This window comes from Dermacentor silvarum, chromosome 10 (genome assembly GCF_013339745.2).
Source record: "Dermacentor silvarum isolate Dsil-2018 chromosome 10, BIME_Dsil_1.4, whole genome shotgun sequence".
In the NCBI taxonomy this organism is placed as follows: domain Eukaryota; kingdom Metazoa; phylum Arthropoda; class Arachnida; order Ixodida; family Ixodidae; genus Dermacentor; species Dermacentor silvarum.
The window spans coordinates 78913717-78932482 of record NC_051163.1 but is presented as its reverse complement, the minus strand read 5'-3'; the positions used below and the strand labels follow the sequence as shown (position 1 = coordinate 78932482).

General features: G+C 44.9%; 2 protein-coding genes across 3 annotated transcripts in view; both read left to right on the top strand.

Annotated features, from left to right (window-relative positions):
* LOC125941049 (acyl-coenzyme A thioesterase 13-like) overlaps nt 1-18766 on the top strand; it is a 149661-nt gene that overhangs the window by 61511 nt on the left and 69384 nt on the right. The window lies entirely within an intron of this gene.
* LOC119431241 (uncharacterized) overlaps nt 1-18766 on the top strand; it is a 56255-nt gene that overhangs the window by 25131 nt on the left and 12358 nt on the right. Inside the window, exons 1-2 of one of the 2 annotated variants that reach the window (XR_005188024.2) lie at nt 14511-14722; nt 18648-18723. The exons of the other annotated variant lie outside the window; for it this stretch is intronic. The gene's annotated coding sequence lies outside the window, so the exon portion shown is untranslated. Of the gene's footprint in view, nt 1-14510; nt 14723-18647; nt 18724-18766 lie in introns of those variants that run through there. 2 annotated transcript variants of the gene reach the window in all.

Genomic DNA, 18766 nt, shown 5'->3' with positions numbered 1-18766 from the left:
TGAGTGGAGGTCCCTTCTATTGGGTTGTATGGTATGGTATGGAGAACTTTATTGAGTCCTGAAGGTCAACCCTGGGTTGACGCGGGTCGCTCCCACGTTGGGACTGTCACGCCGAGCCCTTCAACCACATCGCGGGCCTTCTGGACTGCCCGTAATTGGTCAGAGAGTGATTCACTTCGTAGCATTTGCCGCCACCATTCTTGTTCCTTGTCACAGTCTGCGAAGACCGCGGGGCACTGCCAAAGCATATGGTCAAGAGTAATGATGCCATTGCACTTATTACAATTGGTTTGAATTTCCCTCTCCGGATAGATCCTGTTAATAAAATATGGACTTGGGTATGTCCTTGTCTGTAGCAAACGTAACGGGAACGCTTGGGCTCTGCAAAGCTTACCGTGTGGCAATGGGTATTCCCGTCTGGGGGCTTAAATAATAATGTTTCGTGATTTCGTTATATGTTAATAATCGATCCCTGTGTTCCCCATGTGAAGTGTAAGCTGCTCGGTCTTGAAGAGCACGGCTAGAAAGTCCTCGTGCTGCTTCATTTGGTTGCGCGAATAATGTTTTTGTTAGGTTGATGCTTTTCAGAGCGCAGCTCTTAGGCGCCGTTCCTACGGCGAGCGTCGGCGGCGTAGCCTAGCGAACGAGCACAGCGAAAGATGAAAGCGAACGCGGATCGCAGCGGGGTGTAAAAGACGCTAGGAGGGATGTACCAGAACCATAAGGCGGAAAGCGGAGGTGGGTATGGAGAATGCGTGAGAAGAAAAGCGGAGTGCGGCGAAGATGGCCACGAGATGGCACCAGAGTAGCGCGCGTCGTCTGGTAGGTTTGTCGGCGGCGGCTGCTGTGAATTGCGCCCACGCGTCACCCATGCGCTGCCTCTTGCGATCTCCAGATTAGCGAGGCAGTCGCACCACAACTTCGCTCCGTTTGCAACGTGTCGCAGGACACAGATTGTCCGCGCCAGCCAATATATCGCGAAATGAAAACACGTATAGAGCTGCACTCAAATTTAGCATTAGGGAGTATCTTAGAGGTCGGTGAATTTTTGGACGTTGCCGCAATCGCAATAATTAGAGCGATGTGTTTTTTTAAATTCACCATATAGTGAGAAAATAATCAGAGCAATAATTTATTGCTTAACTCCTACTCGGACTCAGAATTCCAGAAACACTCACCAAAATTCTACTCAGCCAGCCTCACACTCGCGGGTCATTCTATGTTTCAGTGTGTCTGAGTGAGTCGGCTCACGAGTGACTTTGTGACCTATGCAATACCCACTCTCGATTCCCCTTTGAGCTCAGTGCTTTCGTTCGCAATGTGCCGGTGACAATAAACCCAAATGAGAATAGTGCACCCACTCAAGAATTTCTATCTCGAGATGGCATCGAAACAGCTCGCTTGGGTGACCAGTTTCCCTATGACAGTTTTTCCAATGGCAATAGGGATAGTAACGAGTGGGCTCGTTCGCGCACCAACTTGCCTGATAACACAAACTACATCAGAACTGAGATCCGGGCGAGTCAATGTATCTGCTTTCATCTTAACACAGCGCGAAAAGGACGTAGATGAAAAAATGTGGTTGATCCCTCTTATATAGGAATCGGTATAGAACACGAAAGTGAAACGTGTCTTCACAGAAGTAGTGTAATGTTTATTGCACATTGATATATAATGTTTATTGGTGTTTTGTGGCTAAAGCGCCCTTAGGCGTTGATGCACCCACGCTGACGCCTGGTGGCACGTCTCCTCCATCACGACTACCAACGTCGATGACCATGAGCAACCGTCGTGCATATGGAAGCTGCACTACGCTGCACACGCTAGCACAACGCGAAAGACGAAGCACGTAACTGACACACTAATACAACGCGCAAGACAAAGCACGTAACTGAATCGTCACCGAGTCAAATCAGCGCGTACAGCGCGTCGTAATTGCAGCCTCCGCGATCAACTTCAGAAACATTTTCAGAGCTAATTGCGGAGGCCACGCTCTGCTGTGCTGAGTACGGTGAACGCCACCTAGGTGGCGTTGGTAGTGCTTCTTGATGCCAGCGTCCCTTCGAATGCTGGCATCGAGGCGTCGTAGTGCTGAGACCACCGAAGCGTTCACTGTCGGTGCGCGTTAGTGTCATAATGCAGTACTTCTCTTTTCTGCTCGTAGGCGGCGGCACCGCCCCAAGCAAGAGCGCGGGTACACGGAGGAGTGTTAGATATATAAGGCGCGTCTGTGTAGCTCTCTGCAAATGCGTTTGTGGCGCAATGGGTTAAACGCTCGGCGATCTATCGTCGCGGACCGAGAGGTCGTGGGTTCGATTTCCAAATTTTGCATGTTTGTGGAACTTTTTCTTCTGGTTTCTTTCTTTGTATTATGTTCCATGACGTATTTCCGTGACGGAAATACGTCAGTGAAGTCTTGGTGGACCCCGGCATAAAACACTTTCGTGTTAAAAAAAAAAAAAACACGGGCGCTCACTCACAACCAGCTACGTGGATGCCACGTGTACGGTCGCTTCGTGTATGCTACATTCGTTTCAGTGCACACGTGAGAGGGCATCAGTTCTCCTTTCTTTGTGGCTTTCCACTTGTTCTATTTCGTTCGAAATAAACTGTTAGTTGCGAGTCAGCGCCAGTGTTTGTCGTTTCTTTACACATCTACATCCGTCTTGCGCTGTGTGTTGCTAAGATGAGAGCAGATACTATTTGGTTTTGTTCAGCTTCCGGAAAGACGTGCAGAATTCCAAGAATACAAATGACTTGCGTAGACACCGATAACTCAAATCTTAAATACCGGGACACCAGCCACGGGCGGGTGTCAGGAGTCGGAATGCTTTAAAATTTTCATAGTGGCCAGCCTTCATTGCACAGCGACCTACGAAGGCGACACCTGACGGCCCCCAATAGCTTTAGCGTTCGAACTGGCTTTTTATAGCACAGAAAGTAGCCCTCCATGGTTTCATCAGTACCTCATCAATATCTGCGCGGGATCAAACAATAAGGCGGTGTTTCACGGGATCACGGTCACAGAACGTCTCAGTGACCACGAATAAACTAATTTCGATCCAGGTGAACTAAAAAACAGAAATATGTGGTTTTACGTGCCAGAACAACCATAAGATTATGGGGCACGCCACAGTGGGGGACTCCGGAATAATTTCGACAACCAGGCGTTCTTTAACGTGCACCTAAATCTAAGTACATGAGTGTTTTCGCATTTCGCCCCCATCGAAATGCGGCCGCCATGGCCGGGATTCCATCCCGCGACCTCGTGATTATCAGCCCAAAATGCTCGTGCATGTTCGTGCATGACCTCGTGCTTAGCATCCAGATGTCTCTTGAGCCAAGAAGGACGCCAGAACACTCTTACTACGGCCTACATCAGGATGTTTTACGCTTGGAAGAAGCTGACACGAACCAAACAACCGAACCCTAACACAACCAAAAAGGTATATACATACAATAATCAATCATTGATAATACTTACAATATCTAATATCAGAAAACGGAGCAGTTGCAGTGTTTTTCTCCGTAAATTAGGCCCAAAATAAATGCATTGGGAAGATATGGGCGCTAGATATGTGATTTGCCGCGAAATGTATTGGCGTTGAATTGAATTTTTATTGAATTCAATTTTTATTTGCCAGAAGGATACAAAAATTATGAAAATACATGAGAAGCATCTGGATCCATAGCATCAAGCTAGTTTGGATCCATACATAAATAATAACAGAGATTTATGTTTATACAATATCAATTTCAACAGTTGTGTGTTTATGCAGGTAGCAGACATCTTGTATTGTAATTATAATTGAACGTTCCAGTTACTTTCTTAAAAAAACGTCTTTTTATGCATTGAAGCACAAAAGTAACTGTAACGCCAATGCATTTCTCCGCAAAGTTCGGGAATTAATAATGTCACGTGCACTTGTTTATCATTCTCGGGTGACCGCGTTTCACCGTCTATCAAATGTTATCGCTCAGCGCAGTACGCGCCTGCAGGTATCGGACGCTTCTCGAATCTTATCGGTGGTTTTATCCGCTGTCCGTTGTCGCCGAACCTCGTGTAAACTGATTGCATGTATGCGCGACGCGAAATGTGTAGTACTTTCTGGAAGATACGCGTGCACCAGTGATTACTCTCGAACCTTCGACGACTGATGCACAAAAGCCGACGCGCTTGACCCGGTGATCAGATTTTGACCATCGACGACCCGTGTTCGCCGCTATCGCTGTGCTTCGAGTGTAACTTGTTTGTGTGGGCACAAGTTCGCCCAATAAGAAGTTAGTTTCGTCCTTCACTGTTTTTCTGCTGTATTATTGACCGCCACTTACTACGTGACAATATCGCGAAACTGGGCCGGTATTTCGTAGCGATGCCTTTGAGATGCTAATGCCTTTTCGCGCTTGGTCAGTGGTCAGAGAGACAGTCCGCTCACGTTATCAAGGGGATCAGCCGGCCGTGAGCGGTGGATGATAAGACTAGTATAGAATAAAGCATAACGCATCGCTACAAAATACCGGCCCTGGGCCGGTATTTTGTAGCGATGCATTTAAAGTAATAATGCCTTTTCGCGCTTATCGCGCTTTGTCAGTGGTCAGAGCGACGGTCCGCTCGCGTTATCAACGGGATCAGCCGGCCGTGAGCGGTGGATGATAAGACTATTCCAAATAAGTGTTATCCTGAGAGTTTGTTCCAAGTGGATCCACCTCGCGAACTCCACGGCTAGAATTTGTAAATGGCAATGTGCGCCATAAGGTAATTAGTTAAAAACTGAATTAGTTATTTTGTTAATTATTCGATTATGTATTTCAATTTTGTGCAAGTAATGTCCGCCTGTACGAGTAGACCAGCTTATACACAAGAATTGTGCTATCTACCACAAGCAAACTTCAAACATTTTTGAAAGTGTTCGCTGAATCACCCTGTATATACCGTAAGCTGATTCAAAAACGTAAATGTCAATAAGTGAAGGGAATTACAGGGTCGATGGTTTAAGAGAATGACAGTATTGGAAGCGCCTTGATAGCATCAGGGCAGTTTTCTGTCTTTGGAACCGGGGCCAAATTTACAAAGTGTTTTCGTCTTAAGGACTGGTGCGTGCTTTCTCCAACATAACAAAAAAAAGTTTAAAAAGTTAAAAGTTTACAATCATTTCATTCTACCGGTGCTAACATATGGGCCAGAAACTTAACAAAGGAGCTAGAGAAGAAGAAGGTTAACAAAGAAGCTCGAGCACAAGTTAAGACCCACGCAAATACTGATGGAACGAAAAATTTTAGGCGTAACGTTAAGAGACAGGAAGAGAGCGGTGTGGTTCAAGAGCAAACGGCGATAGCCGATATTCTAGTTGACATTAAGATGAAAATGACTCTGTGCACGCCATGCACTGTGTAGGGTAGATAACCGGCGGACCACTTTAGTTTCAGAATGGGTTCCGAGGGAAGGAAAGAGCAGTCGAGAACGGCAGAAAATTAGGTGGGGTGATGAAATTATGAAATTTGCAGGCGCAAGATGGATTCCACTAGCGCAAGGGCAATGTGAGATCGCTGGGAGAAACCCTCGTCCTGCAGTAGACATAAAAGCAGGCTGCTGCTGCTGCTGCTGATGATGATGATGATGATTCGACGCCTACCTTTATTACTGCATCCTAGTGGCGGGTAATACGACATGCAGAGCCACACAAAAATAATACTTCTGGAAAAAAGTTTAAACGTACACAGCTTAATGTTTCGAACGACTGTCATCCATCTGACCTATTCAGACAGGCAGGTGTACTACCCATACTATTACAAATTGACTGTGGTTTTCAAAACGAAATTAATAGGAAATTGCAGATGCCTGAGCAACCTTGCCGGGTTTCAACACAGCGACACGTCAAAGGCCACTCGACATCAATAATTTTGTCAGGTAGTAAATGAAAAGACGAATTACTGCACAAATTTTAAATACACGGCCTATATTTTTGAGTGCACACATTACAACTAATAAGGCAAATCAGTTCTGCGGAATTTCGTAAGGTGAAGGAAGGTTCATGAAGGGAAAAATTGACGTCCACCTCTATGCAGCACGAAGCTACAAAGGAGACCCACACGGGTTTCTCAGAAACGAAGCTTCGTAGTTGAAGCAAAATTCGCGCGGGTCCAGGATTCGAACGCGGGACCGACGCCTTTCCGGGGCGGTCGCGCTCTGCAATATGAGCTAACCAGGTGCCTAGCAGATCGCAGCGCGAGGGCGAATGAATCGACAACTCGAAGCACAAGGACAATGGATATGGAAAATCAGTTCTGCGGAATTCCACAAAGCTGATGAAGGTGCACGAACCACAGAATTCCGTGGTGAATTCCACGGAAACCACGGAAATCCGCAAGGTGCCGGAACATTCCCCCAAAGTGCTGTAAAATAGTGCTTTTGCAACGTCAGGAGTTTGCCAGCACTTGGCCTATGCCGTTATGAAAGCGAGGCGGTTGCCAAGCGTCAGAGGCCGCTAGCCTCGACACAGCACTGACAAGCTCTCGAGGGAACATAAATGTTCTCGTAAGGACCAATTATATTGTGATGTTCAAATGGCAGCGAAGAACCATCGGGTGCTGGACAGTGAGTCTAAAAGTTTTCGGGCGAAGGTGTGCCCGGATTGAAGTAACGTTCGGAGGACAACGATTGCGACGAGCACAGTCATCGGTCATCGAAATGCCTAAAGCGCGCCAGCGGTTTGTACATGACTTATCATACATTCCAGTGTAATCGCAGTTGTTCGCGTACGTTCCAGAATGAACACCACTATTCATACCGCGCGCGCAATCTGATAAGAGAGTATTCATTTGGCAGAAAATCAGCGATAACACTCAGGTATGTTTCGATATATGCATGTACCCCTTGCGCCAAGCGAGAGCATTGTAACAATGATTATTTGGTGAAAACACGTCCCCGCCAAACTATGTATTCGGGTCAATACGTGGTCACATAAAACCGTACACCACGAAGAGAATAATTTGTGCACAGGGGTATCTGGTGCTTTCGTTGTTCAAAAAACAAGTTTTGCTGTAGGTTTAACACGTATTTAGCTATTTTTCTCTGTTTAGGAGAGATAATTACAGGACAATTTTACTTTTGTCGCAATTGTTCGGAAATACGAAGGCCGAACCACCATTTTCCGAGAAAAAAAAATGAGGAGGCCGAATGGCAGGATCCAACATTTGGAAGAGCCACAGCTTGGCTGCAATAATTTATCAGTAACAAACGCAAGATTGTTGACCTTAGTTTAGGTACGCGCGAATGAGTGACTATAGCAATTCACTCAAAGGGTGATTATTTGCTTATGTTTCAACAGAGTGAGCACTCCGCTCTTTCTGCTCGCGTGGTGCGTTCTTTTTGCGCTTGTGACAAGCGAAATAAGCAAGTATACGCCTGCTCGAAAAAAAAAAAAAGGCTCATGAGCATCCCGTTTATCCTTCCACGCATGGAGATATAGTTTAATAAGAAAGGCGGCCAGCAGTAAAAGGTAGATGAGCTCCATTTGTTCAGCGTCATAGGCGTCCTCTTACGCATCACACGCACGAAAAGCCACAAACCGCAAGTGTGGGGACGAGGAAGACAGCTTACTGCACATACATGTCACTTGAAATGGGAATTTGGAAAAGGAAAAGGGGCCCACCGATCCCTTTGCAGACGTATCGCTTACACGGTGATGATGATAATAGTGATCATGAGGACCTTTGTCCTCCCTTGGTGAACGGGTGGCGAGGAAAAGTCATTTAGCTTGCTTGAGCTGATCATTTATTATATACAAGCTTAGCAGTCTAGCATCAGCTTGTTCTTGCCTCGCTTTATTCAAATAACTATTTTTACATTATACTGTTACCTTTGCCTGCAATGGCGCTTATCTTGCCAATATCTTCCCACCTTTTTTTTTTTTCCCACCACTACTCTAAACGTCTCGTACTCATCTTGACTGCTTCAAAAGTTAATCTTCCAGCCACATTGAATACCATCTCTTTAGGAAGGTAGACTTTCTCGACGGGTGTTGTTTGGCCAGAGATTTGGCCAGAGACAAGTCGGACAATGCATTTCGTAAGACACATTGAAAATTAATATCTCGAAACTGCTGTAGTCATAAGCATTAATTCCAAGTGAATACGTCTTGCGAAATCACCGGCTAAATTTAGTAGGTTGAAATATGTGCCGTACTGTAAAAAAAAAAAAAAAACTAAGAATTGATTAGTGTGACTATGTTGATGTCTTCACTAAGCATATCAACTTTTCGTAGAATTAATTGCCCGCCTCATCAAATAATTTAGCTCAAGCGTTATAAATGTGCCATCTTCCACAGGCAATAGTTAAAAATTAGGTGGAGCTAAAATAATACCTCAAATTACTGCAAAGCCGCCTGGGCTACCTAAATGATGTAATGGTATAAAAGTACTTGCTGTGGAGTCGGATGTACTGTGCAAGAAAAAAGTGCTGTCTGCAAAATATACTGTGACACACCCTTCGATATGCACAAGACGTTTGGCATATATCGTTTGAGGCTACAAAAGTATCTGTAAACATGATCAGCTTGCCTGGCAAGTGCTTTTGTCTAACTCATTGTGGGACCACACAATGCTTGTTATGTGCCTAGAGTACTAATAATAATATGAATGTGTAATAGAAATGATGGGGTGCAGAAATTACGTATATTTTTATCAAATAATTGATGGAATACAAGAGCAGTTGCCGGGTTAGGTAACGCAGAACATCTGTCCCATCGCCTGGAGATTTCAATAGGTACAGACCATAGCACGTGTTGGCTGCATAAAATACGTGGTGGAAAAGCTACTTTTGCCTTGTGACGCCAACCACTTTAAGATTACTCAGAAAAAACTCTTGCACGATGCAGGGCATAACCATCTCATTCAATTGGAATCAAATTATACATCTTGTTTCAATGGTTTGCAAAGTTTAGCCAGCGTATATTTTGCATCATATCCATCATGGATATGAAGACATATGCATGCAGAATGGCATACGGCGCATTATTTATGTCAGATTTGTGGAAGCATTTCTACCAACTTGGTTTATACAGTTCGGTCGCTACAGACGACGATAAACACACGTAACGTAAATTTGGTATAGAGTCTGACGTCAGTATAATGAAACAGAATAATGAAAGGAAACAGAAGAAACTAAATAATGGATATAACGAAGTAACGGAGATTCCTCGTGAAATATCTATATAGTTGCATATATTTCAAAATGGCGTTTTAAGAGAGTAAATTGTCCTGCTATTGAACTATAAAAAACTGAATTTGTGATTGGAAATAAAAACGTGAGCACACCTAAGCACTTCTGATGAGTTGTGAATGAGAAATCTTTTCACAGGCAAGCGAGTGCCTTAATACGCTTGGCCAACGCCTCCAAGATAGTTCAAGGCCCGTGCACTCCAAAGGTTCGAAACTCACTACCGCCAAAGTTCTTCCTCTTGAATTCTGCCTTTTTTTAGGCCTTCATTTCTGTATAGCTATTACCGAGGCGAAGTTAGAACGCAGGCAAGAGCTTGCGCGGACAAGGAACCGAGCACATAACACAGGCTTACGAGAGCGATAAGTAGGGTGACGTGACGTCGCGTTGCGGCAATGCATCTCCCCTCACGCCACACCTGGCGCGCCAACAGGTGCTCCTTTTTCGCCCGATGTGCTCCGTCAAGGCGCGGACGTGACGTGGTATTGCAGCCAATGAGAATTTAGGTGCCGTTTATCTTCTACATACGCCGGCTTTTTCGCTCAATGGGCCATATGATGCTTTCGCTTAAAAAATACCCGACCCTTTCGAGCCGAATATATGGCTTTCCGCGGAGTTCGACACACATTCGGTGCAGAAGCTCAAAAGCTCCTACGTCCACCACGCTGAATCAGCACCACCTAGATAGCACAAGACCTGCTCACTCCGTTCCATCACGTGATGCTACCTGGCCCGAAATTTCCATTGCCAAGCCTGGCACGACGAAAGCGGTGACGTCAAAATCACCGCTGCTTACGCGGAAGCAACCCCATTAGAATCTATGGCAGTCGGATCAGGTAGCCTGACGTCATGGATCGGAGTGAACAGTCCTTGTGCCATCTAGGTTTTGTGGGCTGAATACGCCATCGAGCAACATTGGTTTTTCCCACCAATACGCGTACCTGCTCATAAGCAGCAGCTGATTATCGTCATCCCAGTTCCCTCTCGCACAGCGGCAACGCGTAAACGCAGGCAGCTAAGCGTTGCCTCCGAGATTGCGACGGCGCTGGTGCAATCTCGGAAGCCAGCATGGGCCAAGCCATGCCGGCGCGGCATGGTTCATTGATATCCTCATTCAAACAGCGGAGCAACCTGATAGCAGCGGATAAGGCTGGATCATCTGCGTAGTCGGTGTGCCGTACGTGTTGTGCGCCACGAGCTGCTCGAACGCTACACGACGCGAAAGCTGGCTGTTTGCTTTATGATAAGAAGCCGTGTGTTTCGCACCCCGAACATTATTTTGCTGCTTTATTCAAATTTAATCGCACGCGTGGACGTGTAAAGGCTCCGTTGGCTATATACCCGTATGCATGTTTTAGATGGTGCACGCCATTGGGCATACATTGCAATTAATGGCAATAATGGATAAATTGAAGTAATTTCACTTCCCGTTTCATCATTGTTATATCAAAGTTTTACTTTATGTCGAGTTGACATGAATAATGAGGATACATTATCAACACCACAACTACGAGGCGCTACTGCATGTTCATCTTTGCATTCAATTGAGGTGGTTAGTTGGAAAACCCCATATATTACGACGTTTGCCTTTGTGTTTCTATGAAAAATAATATCTTCGCTTAAAGGGCAACTCCGGCGATTTTTTGACCATGTCGAGGTAATAAAATATTTAGCTTCCCGAGACCCTCCTGTGACGCACCTGATAGGAGAACTGTTCCGCAAATTCGAAAATAATTTTAAATAAGCAGAAAAGCGCAAAAACGAAACCGAAACCTGAGCAAGCAGCCGACCGAACCTCTGCGTGTGACGTCACGAATGTATCTCCGGCGGGGAAGGCGCGCAACGCATGCCGGTCTCGCCCGCGGTGCGAACGAAACCGGCGAAGAGCAGACGCTCAGCTTATTCGTGACCGCGCCGGACTTTCGGGGACCTTCGGGTTACATTGCAAGCTGCACCACCTATTCGGATCTGTCAAACAGTGACAGTTATGATTCAGACGAATTCAATAGCCACGAATCGCCGTCCTCCACCACTAGAGCCAGCACCCATGCGCAACATACCATGCGACATGAAGACCAAGGGTAGCCCTAACCACTGATATACGCGCTGATTGCTATTTTAGGTGTTTTACCCCTCTCAGGGAACCGCTTCGCATGCTCACTGTAAAATGTGGAGCACGACTTTCCGCATTTTATCCCACAAGAACGCCGCTGACAGTCCAAAGCACCGACCGGTGCATTTGTTTACATCTGCAGGTACAGCGACCACTCGTACGTCGTTCGCTTGAGATAGCCGCTCATCGGTGACATCAATTAATGTAAGAACATATCAAAACAGGTAGATTTTGTGCATGTAAGCACCATTACATCACTCTGGGTCGCGCTGATACGTGCGACCACACACCTTCGGAAACAGCGAGCGGGAGATCGTAGTAGGCAAGCGTTGTGCAGCCTGCTTATCATTCTTCGTATTCTCTTCATGCACACAATTAGTGTTGTGTAAAGTAGACATAGATTAGGACATTGCACGTATGATCGTTCATTTAGAGAATGTATAGTTTTCTCGCAGAAACGCCGATGTCGTGAAGTATGACATCGTTGGCAGCTGAACGAGACGGGTTGTTTACGCATGCTGTATAGAAGGGGCCTCCACTTGCTGCCCATTTGGGATGCGAGGCAAACAGTGCACCTCGTAAGCTAAATAATTAGTCAGCATAACAATACGCAATAATACAGCCATGGATTTGCGTAGTCACATTTCATTTAGAGAAGCGCCGGCGAGTGCATGCGACTGGCCGCATTCGAGAACGGCAACGTATACGGATGTTGATTGCGCGTCGTGTGGTCGCTTCTAGCTTTTTGCGTGTGCACTGTACGAAATGAGGAATGGTTTACTTCAAATCCGTATGGTCTAAACTGTACAGAAGCAGCTTTCCTCATCCTAATAGCTTAATTAGCTTCATATCAGTGGGTCTGGTCCGCCAGCAGCAGACGCACGAACTCGGCCACTGTGATAGGCTTAACCTCGGCTGAACGCGATCGGCATCGGCTCAAACTGTGTTTGCGGATGGCGAGGGCTGAAGTTCGTGCAGCCAACAACGCAACACCGCTTGCCACCCCGCATCACTTGCCCATCCACAGGTAATGCAACTTCTCGCGACAGCAACATCTCACGCCAAGCACTAACTAGCTCACGATCGTCGACTCCTGCACGCTCTCGTCGCTGTCGTCTGCATGATCCCGGCATGCTCTGCGTGGACTATTCCTGACGTCATACACAATGTGGCCTATAACTGAGGAGGAGGTAATGTAGGGTGCTCGAGGCAATAAATTAAATTCATTTGTAAAAAATCTGTGCAACTCACAAGACTGCTTTTTTTTAGGACATGGCGGAGGTATTCAGAAGAACAGACCCAGCGAATTTCATCGACATCCGTTGACGTCGAAAAATCGCCGGAGTTGCCCTTTAAACGAAACATACTGTCGAGCATAATTTGGTGCTTGTGTTAACAGACATTTATGCTTTGAAAGCACGCCCCATGGAGCTTTAGCGGGAGGTTTAGAAATGTGCAGGTGTGCTAGAGCCCTGCACGTGCTCGGGCTTACCCGAAAGCCCAGGCCCGGCCCGGCCCGTGGGCCGGGTCGGGCCGGGTAGGTCAGATTTTTCACGGGCTCGGGCCGTGCTCGGGCTAGGCTTGTGCTGTTTGACTCGGGCCCGGGCCGGGCTCGGACTTTCTGGTGGTGTGCATGTAACGTGCAGCGAGTTATCCTCGCGGGTCTCGACTCTGAAAAACCTGTTGCCCCGGTGCAGCTGGAAGCTAGCAGTGCTACTCCTGTGTACTTCCCTTTCCTTCCGTCGTATTTTGCGCTGCTTGAACAGAATGTAAAAGTCCAGAAAGACCGAAGTCCCCTCAACCCAAAGGATGCCATTGTATTCTTTACCTAAATCAATGCAATTAATGCTTGCAGAGCGGTGTAAGCGCGTTCGCGACTTGCTAATTCTTCAAAAGCGAATTGGTAAAACGATGACTAGTTAGATAAGATAATTCGTCACGCGGCTGAAGTATGGCACTGCGTCCATCCATGATTGCACGCATGTTCTCTACCGGTCGCCTAGCAGCAGCGCATTACGGTTCACCATGGAGGAACGAGAAGCTTTCTTTCTCCAGACTCCATCCATGCGCTGCGCTCACGACCAGTCGTGGCTGCGCTTTGGCTAGAGTGTACTAGAATACGGTTGAGTGGGACGAGCGGCTGGGGCGGCGCATGCTTTGCAGTGAGGCGCCCGACGTGAAAAATACTGTGGCGGCGCGGCGATAGAAGTGGATTGGGCCGCATCAAGGTCGCGCCTGTGGAAACTGCTGGCGATACTGCTCGCCAGGGTCATTCGTACTACTTTGCGCACTGGTATTTGCATTCAGACCGCTCAAATGGTGTCCATAATTGCATATGACATGTATTTATGCCTTAAGAATAAATTAATTTCATTCTCTTCGTTCTTTTATTTTTTTTTAATGCCGCCCGGTGGTTTTTTTCTCTCGAGCAGGGTCCGGGCCGGATTCGAGCCGGGCCGGGCTCGGGCCTAAGGTAATGGGGTGGCGGGTCGGGCCGGGCGGGTAACGTTGATTATTTCCGGGCCCGGGCCGGGCCCGCGTCGCGCCATAAAACCTTTGGTCGGGCTCGGGCGGGCAGCCCAACGTAAAAACGGGCCCGGGCCGGGCCCGGGCTGAAAAAATCGGCCCGTGCAGTGCTCTAAGGTGTGCTAAAGAAGAATGTCGACGAAAGGCCTTGTTGCAACTCTAAAGTTAATTACGCAGTTTTGTATCCATCTGATTTTCATCTTAGGATAAGAATAAATATCGATGTCTATGCATCCTCAACATAGAGAAAAAGTACCAACTTCCTTTTGTGTTGAAAAAATATTGCACAGTAGGTGGTACTTGAAAGACCACTATATCAGATCAACAACATTTCCAGATGGCCTTTTTTGATAAGTACAGTAAGTACAAAGTTGATACACTAACCTTGAGGGGTAAAAAAAAAAGCTACCAGCTATGCGATTTGCTACAGAGAGTGGCTGACATGCGTATTTTAGGACCGTCCTCTCACAGCGCGCAGAAATAGTTTAAAACTTTGGCACAAGTTAGCTGGAACACCCTGTCTAGACATACACTTGAGCGATATCCCAATGTGCGACGAGGATTCTGCACTGCTCGACACACGATATCTGACCCAAGCGTTTCCCCCTACCGTCAGCACTCGTCGCCGACCATGCGTGTTATATCGCACCCTCGCAGAGCTTGCGGTTGCATTTTGAAACTTCCTGCCCGCAGTCGGCGTTTTCTCGTTGTGAAACTCCAGCATCGCTGGCCGGAAAATATAGAGAGTCGAGCACGTAGGTGGAGCCCGTAGAACGTGATCTGCTCTGAAATTCAACTGCGCCAGCCATTTGTGAGGGTTCGCTATAGTTCTGAAATCACCCCATAACTCTCGAAATCCGCAAACAGTAAGTTGTCTCGAATTTTTTTTTTGCTTTTGAATGATCCAATTTGCCTGCTTTATGCGTTCTGTATTGTTTTTCTAGCATTGATTTCCTTGCTTCAACGAGATATACATTTTGAGAGATTACGGGAAATTTTGATATTTTACGTATTCTTTCCTGGAGGTTCGAAGGACATCGAGATATAAATATATCTGCCATAATATAACCAACATTTCCCTTTCGCTCGTTGAATCCATGATACACTTGAATGTGTGCAAATTTTTGTTGCAACGGCAAATACAGTTCCGAATGTTTTCAACAAAATAACAGCTTCAGCCAAAACCCACGTAACAAATATTCAGTACTAGCAATATATATGTTACAGAATAGGTGTTTTCCGGTACCGATCAGCCCATGAAGCCTTCCATTATGTGCGATGGGTGGCGTCATCGTCTCAGAAAACAATTTTAGTTGCTTAAAAAATGGTTCAACGTGTACTCCGAATACAGCGAAAATGAGCAATAACATTTCAACTTACACACTGCTAGATAACAATCGCCACGTGGTACTCGCCACTATGCATTAGCCTGTGCTTTTTTGTTGCCGAGAATGTTCTAGCTGTCCTGATTCCCGGTAGCGCGCCTAACCTTTCAGTTTTCAAGTGTGCAGCGTAAATATAAATTATAATAGTTTACCACAAACCTACCTGGCTACCCTTCGTTTTATGTGCGCGAATATTTTCTATTTTTATGCATGAAATAAATGCATATTATAAATATTTTTTAGAAATAAAATATCTCGTATTACTTTGTGCATATGTAATTATTATAGCACCAGAGGACCGTGAATTAGTATAGATACAAATGATACGTCTACATAACAAGGAGATAAAGTGATTATAATTACAGGAAAGGCCCCGACGTTGATTTAAGGTGGTGCAGTGTAATGCGGTACTAAGCAGTGGTGAAGAGGAAAAGGGAGTAATAGTATAGGCATAAAAACTGATGAGGTGAACGGAAGAAGTGAATATATATTAGACAGAGGCCACATTAAAGCCACTTGTCTAGTGTCACCTCATGTGGGTACCTAACAACGCTCTCGTTGAAGGCCTTTCAATAGCAGTATCAGACCATGGGCCTTATGGACAATGGTGGCCCGTCAACCATTGTTTAGGAAGTGACCCAACATCCGTATCTCCTGCTTATATGCTGCGCATTGATGTAAATGTTGAGTATAGTATAGAGGATGACCATCGGCTTTCATATATATGTTGTATTAGTGTTCCAATATATAAATATCAAAATGAAATCAAATCGAAATATACTTGAAGAGCAGCGTTTCATTATAGGCACCAATACCACAAGTTTAATAATTTCTATTTTCATAGATGTTTTTCCCTGTTCACAACAAGACCGGCGGTCGTTTCAGCAGATTTCAAATAAAGATACCTAGTTTCAGTTATCTCATTATTATAAGAATCAAGACAACCGCCCGCCACCACATATAAGAGACGTCTACGTTCCCTGAACGCAAAAAAAAAACGATTGTCTAGTGCCACACATAATTCAGTAGTATGAAACCACTCTGAAACAGGCAACATAATAAAAATTTCAGCCTAGAATTTAAACAAAAGTTTGTAGGGTCATTACAACCAAAATATTGCTACTGAACAAATGCAAAATGTTGAGTAGGAGTTATGTTCACCTTACGTTCACTCAGGTAATTGTCCCTCAGGTGCCACAGGCCGCAGCTCTCCTAGAAAAAAAAAGCTTCTATGGAACCGTTATGACTAGCATAAGTTTTTTCATTCCCGATACTCAAAAATGTTCTCTTCGAGACAATGCCTTTCTTAGCGAGGTGCCTCGACTTTTGTGTACTGGGTGTGTTTCTGACCTTTTTCTGGGCCCTTCCCCAAGTTAGTGCAGTCTAATATATGTGGACCGATTGTGTTATTGGTATGTATGTATAGATAGATAGATAATAGATAGATAATAGATAATAGATAGATAGATAATAGATAGATAGATAATAGATAGATAGGATAGATAGATAGATGATAGATAGATAATGATAGATAATAGATAATAGATAGATGATATAGATAATAGATAGATAGATAATAGATAGAATAGATAGATAGATAATAGATAGATAGATAGATAGATAGATAGATAGATGTTTTACTTTGTGCCTCAGCAGCCATTGGCTTAAACGAGCGCAGACTAGGTCCAATACAAACACCATGACATGAAGCAGACACATTACAGGAAAAAGAAAGTTACAAAGAAAATATAGAAAATATAAAACAGTCATCTAAAATGAGCGATGAAAAACTGCAATTTAGGCAAATATGTCCATGCAATGAAAGTATGAATTATCGGTGATCTGCACACAAGTCATTCAAACCAGTCAACTTTTCTGGTTTAAGCTCACGCACTGGATGAAAAGACAAAAAGAACGATAGAGTAAACTGGCAATGAAATCTATCTAACAGAACAAGAGGATCGCGCACCGCTTGAACATCAAAAACAGGCAGGTTAGGTCTAACTAAATCTAAAATGTTACCAGCGCAATTCTGCATCGCGTTATATTGACGTAACCCTTGGAAGTTACTAAAATCAACGAGACATCTGGCTTTTTGTCGTACGGCTGTTTAGTCACTGTTGACCAAACCAGGTGCCCATTCGACTTTAGGAAGGATAATGTATCCGTAAATGTGAACCTCCTAATTTGAAAAATAAATTTTTTCCCCAATATAAAAAAAACATTAGTGAAATCGTCAGGATCCGAATTAGGCGGAAAGTAATAACAGCCAGCAATACAGTGTGATTTGTCGCGTCACACATTCATCGTACATCTCCAGGTCTTGCCTTCTACATGCACCTAATACAGAACAATATGCTATCAGAACTCCGACACCTCGTCAGAGGAAATTATGTGGGCTATGAAAACAGCATACTCATCTGAGAAATAAGGGACACTTGTACACGATGAGTTTCGCCACGTTTGCGACAGGCATATAATATCATGCTTATACTGGTATACAGTTTCGAAGAACACTTTATAGTTCGAAGCCCTCTCGTATTTTTATAATACAACCTAACTTCCTGCGCCATTTTCGGACGAGGTTAGAACACTGTTAGAATCACCAAAGTGTCGCGAGGACCACAAGTTTCATAGAAGGAGCGAAATACGCAACCAACAGGCCACACTTTGGGTTTGTTGACAAGTTCTAAGAAATGCTCATCCAGAGAAACGTGGAAGGAGCAATACGCATTGTACCTCGTTTTCAGTCTTGCACACGTAATCAACTTGTCACCCACTAAATCCGCCAAACGTTTCTGTATGTCCGACGCTGTTAGCGGGGTCGAGGCGTGAAACAAATGGGCCTTTCATCATCGGCAGTTTGGGCGATACTTTAAGCACCGACTGCTTAGCTGTGCCAAACGTCGCTCGAGGCCGTCATGGCTGGCTCACCGCTTTTGACGGGCGTTGGAAATGAGTAGGTGGGTGATGAGCAAGAGGCTTTGGTATGTACCCTGGGGACCGCTGTTTGCCGTTATGTTCCATAATGTTAATACGCTTCTATTGTTTTGTTAATTAACCGAGGGTTATATTTTTGCCTATTTAGGTTGCTTGCTTTTTGTATTACAAGTTTTTGTATTACACCCTTCTATTACATCCGGGCAAGAATCCTTAAATGGCTTTGCCAGTAAACATAAAAAATAAATAAAATATAAACATTAAACAAGCTAATCAACTCGCGATACACTCATATATTGTTAGGCAACATGACAATCCAATCAAACTCTATAAATTTATTTCAATGCATAGTTTCTATTCTTTGCAGATTTCAAGTTAGCAGAAAAAAAACGCAACGTTTGTTTCCGATGGCCTTCCCTTGAATTCATCGCATATTTCCTTATATTTTCCTTTCTTTTCTTCACAGAACCGTGGCATACTATGGGACAACAGTTGGCCCCGGAACCTCAATCCGAGGAAGAAAGAATATTAAATCAACATAAGTACGTGGGATGACGTTTCGAGCTCATAAGCATATTCAAAGCC